The sequence below is a fragment of the Filicampus tigris genome, chromosome 6, assembly GCF_054856515.1.
Source record: "Filicampus tigris isolate MCC_2025a chromosome 6, RoL_Ftig_1.0, whole genome shotgun sequence".
Classification (NCBI taxonomy): domain Eukaryota; kingdom Metazoa; phylum Chordata; class Actinopteri; order Syngnathiformes; family Syngnathidae; genus Filicampus; species Filicampus tigris.
Genome location: NC_141222.1, coordinates 9,319,698 through 9,329,897, shown reverse-complemented (window position 1 = coordinate 9,329,897; position 10,200 = coordinate 9,319,698).

Genomic DNA, 10,200 nt, shown 5'->3' with positions numbered 1-10,200 from the left:
ACAACTGCTATAGAAAATGAGTAGATTTGGAGTGGATACAATACAATACAATTTTCTTTACATAGCGCATTTCATAACAGCTAGAGCGGTAACAAAGCACTTTACATACAAACAATTTAAAGGCCATAATACAACAAGTGGAATCAATAAATTAACATAATACACCATATGCAATAGACACCGGAAAAAAGCCGAAAATTTCAGGTCTGCTCAAAAGCCAGAGAATAGAATTGTGTCTTCAACCGGTTTTTAAAAATGCACTGAGAGGGGGCTTGCCTCACATCCATTTGGAGGTCATTCCAAAGGGAAGGACCAGCGGCCAAAAAAGCTCGATCCCCTCTGAGGCTCCGCTTGGTCCTCGGCACCTTGAGCCTGAGGCTGCGGGAAGGTGCGTTGGTCGGAGAGGTACGCCGGGGAGAGGCCATTTAATGATTTATAGACAAATAGGAGAATCATAAATTGAGCCCTAAAATGCACTGGGAGCCAGTGAAGGGAGGCCAGAATTGGTGTTTTGTGCTCCATCTTCCAAGCTCCAGTTAGTCGGAGGGCAGCAGCATTTCGGACCAACTGGAGACGTTTGAGAGAGGACTGGCTGACTTCAAAATAAAGTGCATTACATTGAACAAATATTTAGCTTTCGCATGGCTGATGTCTTAGATACCAATGAGTGGTAATAGAAGTGGCCCTGGTGATCTAGAATTTTATGCAGAAATCCCATTATTGAACAATAGTTAAGTATAAGTAGACACTATTCCAAATAAATGACAACAAATTCTTCCGCATAATCACGTGTCACGCCATCTTTGTCCCCAAAGCGCCAGCGATTATACAGTCTTATCTGGATAAACTCACGTTTGCTGCACATGACTGTCTTGCGTGACGTGGCATGTGGAGGCCTCCTAATGGCCTTCTTTAGTTCCACTGCTCAGAACGCACCATATGACTAGACATCACCACTCTGCAGTGACTTCATGATTTAGTTTTACGTCTTGAGTTGTAGTTTTTTGTATCGCACACGCGACATCTGCAGGAGACTGTATGCTTGCACAATGACATTTTTCATCAGTGGCGGTTTCAGAAAGCGTGCTGTGTTTTTCTTTATTCTACCAGGAGAAACATAATATAATTGCTGTCGGGAATTCATTATGTACATGGCAACTATGGGCCCCAAGTGATGGATCTATAAATCAGAGGTAGTTCCAGGTCCTCAAACAATGAGCTGATTCTCTAAATCTTCAGAATTTCTTGTTGACTCATCCAACAGATTTTGTGGCCCCAGCCTGGCATCTTGAGCCTTCCACATAAGTAAAATGCCTCGTGCCTTCTAACGTGTCTCATTGTCAAATGTATGCCGTGTCATGCTGCTTTGGCATGTAAGATCACATTTACTGCAAACTCACAGGACAATCAACAAAGAGCAAGATTTACACGTATACTATATGCGCATTAACATCAAATGAGGGGTGAAGAGTGCATGCACAATTGATAGATAGTGCCCTAGAATAATAGTCAGCAACCCTATTCATGCTTGATTTAAAATGCTATATGCAACAATATGAGGAGATTGTGTTCTACCTTTAACAGGGACAATGGGCTCAATGGACACCCTGTATTTAGTGAGAATAATTACTTCTTTAAAGAAAAGTGACCTTATCCCCATTGCTCGAGTCATTTTCATATCATAGAAAAATTCAATTCATAGACCTGGTGGATCTGATTGTGACACATTTTGTCTATTTTTGTCCAGATGCAAGAGATCATCAATCCTCACTTTGACATGAGTGAATAAGAAATATGGATTTTAATTAGTAAGAGATGTAAAAAACGACATATGTTTTCCCCTTACTTTCATTCGGAATTTCCTAGTGTATTTGCATTTTAGTTGATTTAGAAAACCAAAACTCAGGTGAGGGTAATTGACAAGATTTCCACCAATGAGAGTAATTTGAGTAGCGGGTAACAATCATCTGAATTCTCTCAAATACTTTAATATGTTCTGGGATGTGCGTCTCTCCAGTAAATGATTTGATACAGATCTCGATGCATGGTGTGTGATATGATTCAAGCACGGTTTATTTTAAAGTTAGAAAGAACCGCTCAATTCTATTTGATTCAGTGGGATTATGAATATGATTCCATTCAACATGACACACCTGAGTTTTATAGGGTATGGTGCAATGAGTTTCTTTTTGTCATTTTACAATATGAATGGACTTGTCAGTAGGCTACTGTAAAATGTAGCATTTCCTTCAAAGTGATCTACCTCCAATAAAAGACGATTCACTACATCTCTCGATATATTTTGAAGTGGAACGATTTGGTTCGATATGATGCACTTTCATGTTTTAAATCAAAACCGATTGCCCGATTTAAATCAGCTTTATGTTTCACCCTTTGTCATATATCTCATTGTTTTTGCATTTGTGGTTGCATCATTAAATGTGTTTGCCACTCAAAGAGCAACCTCAAACTGAAATAAATGCTAAAAATGAATCAAATAAGATTTCTGACCTAAATACATCTTTAGGGCCTTCTGTGTGTGATATCAAGACTTAATAGGTGTCTTTTTTTTGTACTTCAGAAAATCATTTTAATCAATGTGAAGGTGTTGACTCAAAGATAATGTTGGCTGCATCAAACAGGAGTTTAAGTCTTAAAAACGTAAACAAAGTACAGAGACTCCCAACTCAGCTAATGAATACCTTTAAATATCTTTGGATTATCATGGTGAGATCAGCATTCAGCATTATGAGTATCAGTCTATTTATGGTAACTCTGGCAATAAGTAAACTTGACAAGGTGAGAACACACACAGAGTCAAAAGGCCATCACTTATATTAATACGAAACATTAAGGGCAACTGTGCTGAGGAATAATTTGGGCAAAAGAGATGCTTTATGTTAATAAAAACCTACACACCTTCTGCAACCTGAATACACACAAGTGTGCGCTGCAGGGTGCACATTAACAGCCCATTATTTCAATAAACCTCCACTTGAATACCGCTGACAGATCATCTTCTCAGAAAAGTAGATATTGAGGCCTTTAATCAGCCAGCCCCCTCCGAACCACTGTTCTCTTGTGCAGTATTTAAATTCCTCATTTGCTCAGATAGGATGGGCTTGTCCCCCATTGTTCACTCGAACAAACTGGGGAGCTGATCATGTTAAGTGCACCCGTGATTGATGACTGCCGATGAAATCTAATATAGTCGCGGCATGTCATCGTTTAGCAGGAACAGAATTAGAGACATAGACTGTGACGCTCGCTGATAAAAGAATGCAAATGTCCTTAATGTTGCTGACTTGAATTTGCTGCAAGACAAGACTGAGGTATGAGCCGAGGAAAGACAGCTGATGCGTGAGCGAGCGTGTGACTTCCTTAGCAGATTTGACACATTTAGAAAAACATAAAGTGGCGTGACTGGGCTCCAAAGTTCTCCCTCTGGATATCGGGAGCTCAAAACCTAAATGCAAGACTTGAAAGCTAAAGCTTTCCATGGCCAACCTGCAATGTTTCACTGATTCTGTGAGACATAATAGCTCATTGAGTTGATGAATAATTGAAAGCTCTACCAAGCTTAAAGCAAATGAGACTATAAAGACTCCATGATTGCTAGATGGCTCTCAACTAGAAGGAGGGAATGTCTTTATGCAACTTGTGACATGGCAACGTTCCACTGAATCCGCAGAGTAATAACTGCAGTAAAAATCGTTAAAAAACAAAACAAAACATCTAAGAGAGCCAAATATACAAGACTGGTTTTAACTGATGGGTTTTGAGCTTTAAAATTACAAATACATTTCAATGACCTTTACATTTTCCATGTAAGCCCAAAAAACACAGTACATGCGCATGCGTGGTAAATATTAAGTGGAGGCATGCTGAAGAACATGACAACCAAACAACAATAACGGACTAAAGAGAGTGAACTTGCCTACTTTATTCCTGCAGCTAATGGCCTTCACTTTATTACAACTCCAGTCAGGGACGGCTCCAGGATTTTTTTCTCTTCCGGGGGTTGAGGTAGGACTTGACCGATACCTAGGGGAGATGAGAAAATGCTGGTGGGGCTTTACTGAGGCTACACAGATTTCTCTCCGAGCCCTGGTTGTTGCACATCCCTGACTCCAATGAAGTGAACGGGTTAATTGTAAACAGGTGAGTGACACGTATGGGTAAAAAGGGATCATCCCTGAAAGACTCAATTGTTAAGCAAGGATGGGCTGAGGTTCACCACTTTGTGAACTGCATGAGCAAACAGTCCAACCGTTTAAGAGGAATGTTTCTCAACCTACAATTGAGAGAAATTTAGGAATGTACTCATAATATAGTCAAAAGATTCAGAGAATATGGAAAAATCTATGCAAGTAAGCGCTAGGGCAAAAAAACAATATTGAACACCTGTGACCTTCGGATCGAGTGCTCCGGAGAACTTAAAATTATGGTCAGTTAACACAGTTTGTTTCCACATCTACAAATACAAGTGAAACTCTGCCATGCAATGCGAAAGCCATATAGTGTATCAATAACACCCAGAGACGCCGCCGGCTTCTCTGGGCCCGAGCTTATCCGAAACTGATGCCAAGTGGAAAAGTGTGCTAGGGTCTGGCTAGTCCACGTTTCAAATTGTTTGGAAATCATAGACGTCGTGTCCTCCGGGCTGAAGAGGAAAAGGACCATCCAAATGATCAGCGCCAAGTTCAAAAGCCAGCATCTGTGATGGTATGGGGTTGTGTTAGATTCAATGGTATGGATACTTGCAGGGCCGGTTTTTGATATGGGCAATGTGGGCGACCGCCTAGGGCACAATCTACGTGAAGGTGCAGGAGCGCTCTCCGAAAAATCTAAATAAAATAAACTCTCCAGTTTTCCAGACTAGCACTCATTTCCATGTCGAGTTAGAGGAGGGCATTGTCACGTCAACTTGTTGCTGAGAATCATACATAAGTTTTGTGTGTCCAAAGGGACGAGGGGAAAGGGGGCGGGGCATCAACTTGCAACTGCAGAGGTGTGCAAGGGGGAGGGGGTTGAGGGATAGACTCATGCCAGCCGGCCCACACAACACAAACTGCTACCAAGTAAATTGCATTTCATAAAGAATATAAAACGATACCCCTACACTTAATAAATTGGGTTACGTATTTAACCAGTGCTTCTCAATTACAGTGTATTTTTGGTTACGCCCCCCCGAGGAAGAAGAAAATATTCCGCCAAACTCTCTGCTGTGGCTATAAATAGTAGAATTTGTCCATACTTTTTTACAAGTGCACCTTGACATAATATCGTGTCCTTATTAACATTACAAACAAGAAAAAAATATATAAATCGGAATAACTTTATTAACATTGTTTAAGCTCCCAATGACAATAAGAGCCACTGCCAACTACTGTAGTGGATGTGTGATTACACTTTATTTTTGTATAGCAAAAAAAAAAGCATGTACCCTGGGGTCACCTGTGCCCTCCCATGGAATCACTCCGCACGCCCCCAAGGGGGCCCGCCCCACTATTTCAGAGCGGCTGCCTTAACCACACACAGGCCGACAAAATTGATTCAAAAGACAGCACATTTACATAAAGCCTCTTTCCAAATCACCACCTGACATTGCATGCATATCGCATACATAATCGTTTAAATGATTTTTGATTTTATGATTTTTAAAAGAAATGTTATAGTCCATTTGAATGTTGAAAAGAGGAACTTCTCCAGCAAAAACTTTCCAGTATTTACTAGATTGTTGTCGTGTAGATTTAGAGCCTTGTCAAAGCAGTCATAAGTCTCAGCGACATTCTGTCATCCTCTCTCCTCCCTTTCTTCCCCCTGCTCGGGGTTTTATCCACTTCCCAACTACATTAGCAGTTGATTTGGGTGTAATGGATCTCCCTCCTCCCATTCCTGCCCATTCCCATTGGCTGCGACTGGCCCCCAGCCCAGCCCACCTGCTCCGCGGCGCTCTGCTTAATGTGACTGGCCAAGGATGATGGATCACCTCCTGTCACTTCCACCTCCTCCTCCAATCAACAACCACCCATGGAAATTGATTGTTCTAATTTGCTCTCATTATTATTATGATATTAAGCACAATATACAGACACAGCTCACTGTCAGATCTGGGCAGTGGCGTCATTAGTTACAGGGGCTGGAGAATATGCCTCGGCGGGATTTCTCCTCGCAGACGATGAGATGTAAAGGAATCAGCGAGCACAAGAGAAACACATTGCTTTTCTTAATAAGATTTGCTGTGCAGACCCTCGCTGAGGTGATGTAGCATCTAATTATGTTCAAACACGAGCATCTGGGAAAGAGACTAAGGAAGATATGATTAAGTTGCTCCATGTTAAGTGTCGCGAGCATGTGCGACTGCTGGATTGCAGGGAGTGGGAGGTGCAAAAAAGAAAGAACTCTTGTCTTAACATCGGCAAATGATGCAAATACACTGGAGAATATATATTAGGGACAAGTGGGCCAGTGCCCTACCAGATACAGCAGATGGTGCTTGGTGATTAAATTGGGAAATGATTGTGTTCAAATAATGTCTTATCTTGTCTGTAATATATGTTGTTTTTGAGTAATTTACTGTTCAGGTACAGTTTGATCCCTGATCATCTTCATGTTCGATATCCAAGTCCTTTATTTGCATCATGTGGGCTTGGGAACGAACTATAAAATTAATAAGTGACTACACAAATATAATGGTCGCAATCTTTACACGAAGAGAAGTGCAGATACTTATCGAGAAAAAAAAGTGTTTATTTAAGTATTTCGTTTTTTCGTTGTTTGATTTTATGTATATACACATAACTTGGCACAATGAAAAAAAAAATTCTCTGCACTTTTTTCCTTTTTTTATAACTTGCATCATGTACATACTGAGAAGGAAAAAAAAAGATTTGCCACAAATCATTTTTGGAGCCAAACACGCCTAACAATCCTCTTACATAAAGCCATGGGGATAGGGAATATCTTGCCTCTCCGAATCTGTTGCGTCATCATTGTCAATGCTCTCTGGTCCATGCTCCTCCATGTTGCTGTTTGTCTCCGTCCCCATTTTCTGACTTAAATCGATCCACTTCTCATTTGTGGTTGACTTTGCCTCACTGTATTGTTTTATTTTATTTTTTTCAGGTCATCTTCTTCAGAATTTGAGAAAAATCATAACCCTATTTTGTCAATTTAGGGAGTGGAAAGTACTGATATCTGTTTTCAAATTTTAGAGAGCTAAAATATTACGTTTCCAGGAAAAGAAATACTCAAGAACACACACATGCCTGAAGTACATTAACAATGTATTTGTACTTTATTCCTCCACACCACTGCATAAATGGGAAAATCTTCGCAATTGTGTTCATTCGCTGTTATTTTAACATTGGCTTAATAGGTAACACGTCTGCCTCATAGACAATTGGTCCCAGGTTCATCTTGCCTGAGGCCCTCTTGTGTGGAGTTTGCGATGCTCTCCCCATGCCTACATGTCAGATTAATTTAAGACTCTAACTTGTCCAGAGATGCCAATGTGAGTGTAAATGCTTCTTTGTGTACTGTACATATATTATATATATAAAATATATATATATATATATATAAACAATTATATAAAAACAATAAATATAAACAATTATATGAAAACAATAAATAGATGTTTTCAGTTTTTGTTACATTTGTGCGGTTTTGTAGAACCTGTGTTCGAAGAGAAACTGAAGTGGGAAAAAAACAAAAGCAAATGGAGAGTAGTTTTCCCTGTATGTGGCCTTCTTAAGTGGATGGTGCCCCATTCTCAATATAATAAATGCCACTGTGCAAATATACAGATATTAAATGCTTAAGTGCAGTTAAGCTCCCTCGGTTTACTTCGCAGAGGGGGTGATGTTTTAAACATTTTGGATGTTTTGGATTATGTACAAGAATAACAATATACCTTGTACTGTTCAATGATGTTAGGCACAACCTGTACAGGTTTGTTCTTTGACTTTGCGCACAACCTTTCTCATTCCTCCTTTAAGATAACATTTGCCTTGGTCATCAGATCTGGAAAGCAACAACCAAGGTCAGCAGTATTATTATTCAGAGTGCTATTCCCCCCACCTTTACCCCCCGCTGAATTCACAAGCCTGGTTTGAGATGGTACAAATGAGACTCCAAAAGGCCAAAGCAAATACCATGGAAATCTGCTGATCCAGATATTACCGCAGCAGCGCCTCCAGCTGTATACTACTTCGATGTTCCATGGACCAAAGTGTATCCCCAGCCATGCTGTTACCAGCCCAGGGTATATTGGATGGTGCTTACATTAACACACAGTGTCTAACAAACCGCTTACGCTCCTTTAATTGGATTACAAGGAGAGCTGCATTCCCATTGGTGAGATTAGGAGGGTCCGGGCACCGAGCCGACACCAGCATCCCCCGCCCTACCCTCGCAAGAGCGAGCCATCTGATTCGTTGTCCTCCTTAACGACCTGCAGATGCCAGATGTTTGATTGGTGGACTGGCGCTGGCCTGAGTGTTTATTGGTCCGTGACGGTGTAATAAGGGGAGATGCCAAGTCAACTGCCAGAGTGTTTAAGTGTCTGCTCTGATCTAGAGTTGATTAATGATGCTATCTATTTATTTACTGGTCTTAACTACACTTACAAATATACAGTACAGGACTTGTTTATACATGAAATGAAAACACAAACAGTCTTAGCATATATTTTGGTTCTAAATTAAAGACATGTTCATCATTTACTGGTTTGGCCAGTGAATGTTATTTTGTTTGTTTTGCTACTGGGGATTTGGAGCACTCTCATTTAGTATTTGTTGTAAATAAATAAATAAATAAATGTACAAAAAAAAAAACTTACATACATTCTGTTTATGTAACAAAATAAAACAAATGTACCCCAAAAAAAATGTACCGTAGCTAAATGTAGCTTATTTAAACGCATCTCTTAATTCAACATGCATATTAAATCATGTCCTGTAAATAATAGCTTTTCTAAAAAATAATTGTGTGCTTATTTTTTTACCTCAATACTGCAAATTGTGGGATGGCTCACTGATTTTCATTGTTCCTGTGACAGTGACACTAAAATTCTATCAAATTCTATTCTATTTTATTCAAACTAAATTGATTTAAGTTATTTGGAGGGGAGAAAAATAATTTTTGGGGAACAATTAGGCTGAGAATGGAACATTTGAAGTTTTATTTGCCTTTGAGGGAACTTTAAATTCTATGTATTTATTTATCTGGTAATGCATGGATGTACATACAGCATATGCATAAGTAATGCTATTGTTATAGTTATCAAAACTATAATTCTAATTATTTTTAAAAGAACCAAAACGATCGATTCCAGTTTTACTCTAAGGGAACTGAGTAATTATAATAATAATGTCATTTTAATATGTAAGAAAGTACATTATTTGTGTGTAATTATGTGTAATTGTTATCAAATCAAAACAGTAATTTTAAAAAGTATGGCACTACTATTTTGGGGGATACATTATTGAAAAATGTAATGATAGATAGATAGCTAGATAGATAGATAGATAGATAGATAGATAGATAGATAGATAGATAGATAGATAGATAGATAGATAGATAGATAGATAGATAGATAGATAGATAGATAGATAATTAGATGGATAGATAGATAGATAGATAGATAGATAGATAGATAGATAGATAGATAGATAGATAGATAGATAGATAGATAGATAATGACTTAGTAATTGTTTGACCTACTTTCAGCCTGTGGTGGTCAGGTTGAAAGTGCAGATGTGTGTTTCATCTTGGAGATGTACTTCTGTTTGGGTGAGTGTGTGTGTGGATGTGTGTAGGTGCGCGAGAGAAAGTGCACCTTCTGACCTTCCACACTTCGACCTCTCACCTTTGGCCCGCGTTGTAAATCTTCGGAGGTTTTTTTCTTCCTTTTCTTGGCACATTAGCCAAACCTCTGACCACTAACTTATGTGATGGCCTCGACACAAGCTGCTGAAAAGCTGGCAGCTGCTGGCCTCCTGCAAAGGCAGACCCTCTCCATCATGGCACTGACACCTTAACTGTCGCGCTCTCGCTCAATGAGGAAGGCCCCCCACCACTACACACACACGCGCACACTCTCTCTCATGCTAGTAAAAGGACAAGCACAATGACAAATACTCGATGTTCTTATTTTACACAGGTGTGTAAAATGTTGTAGAATAATATGTTGGT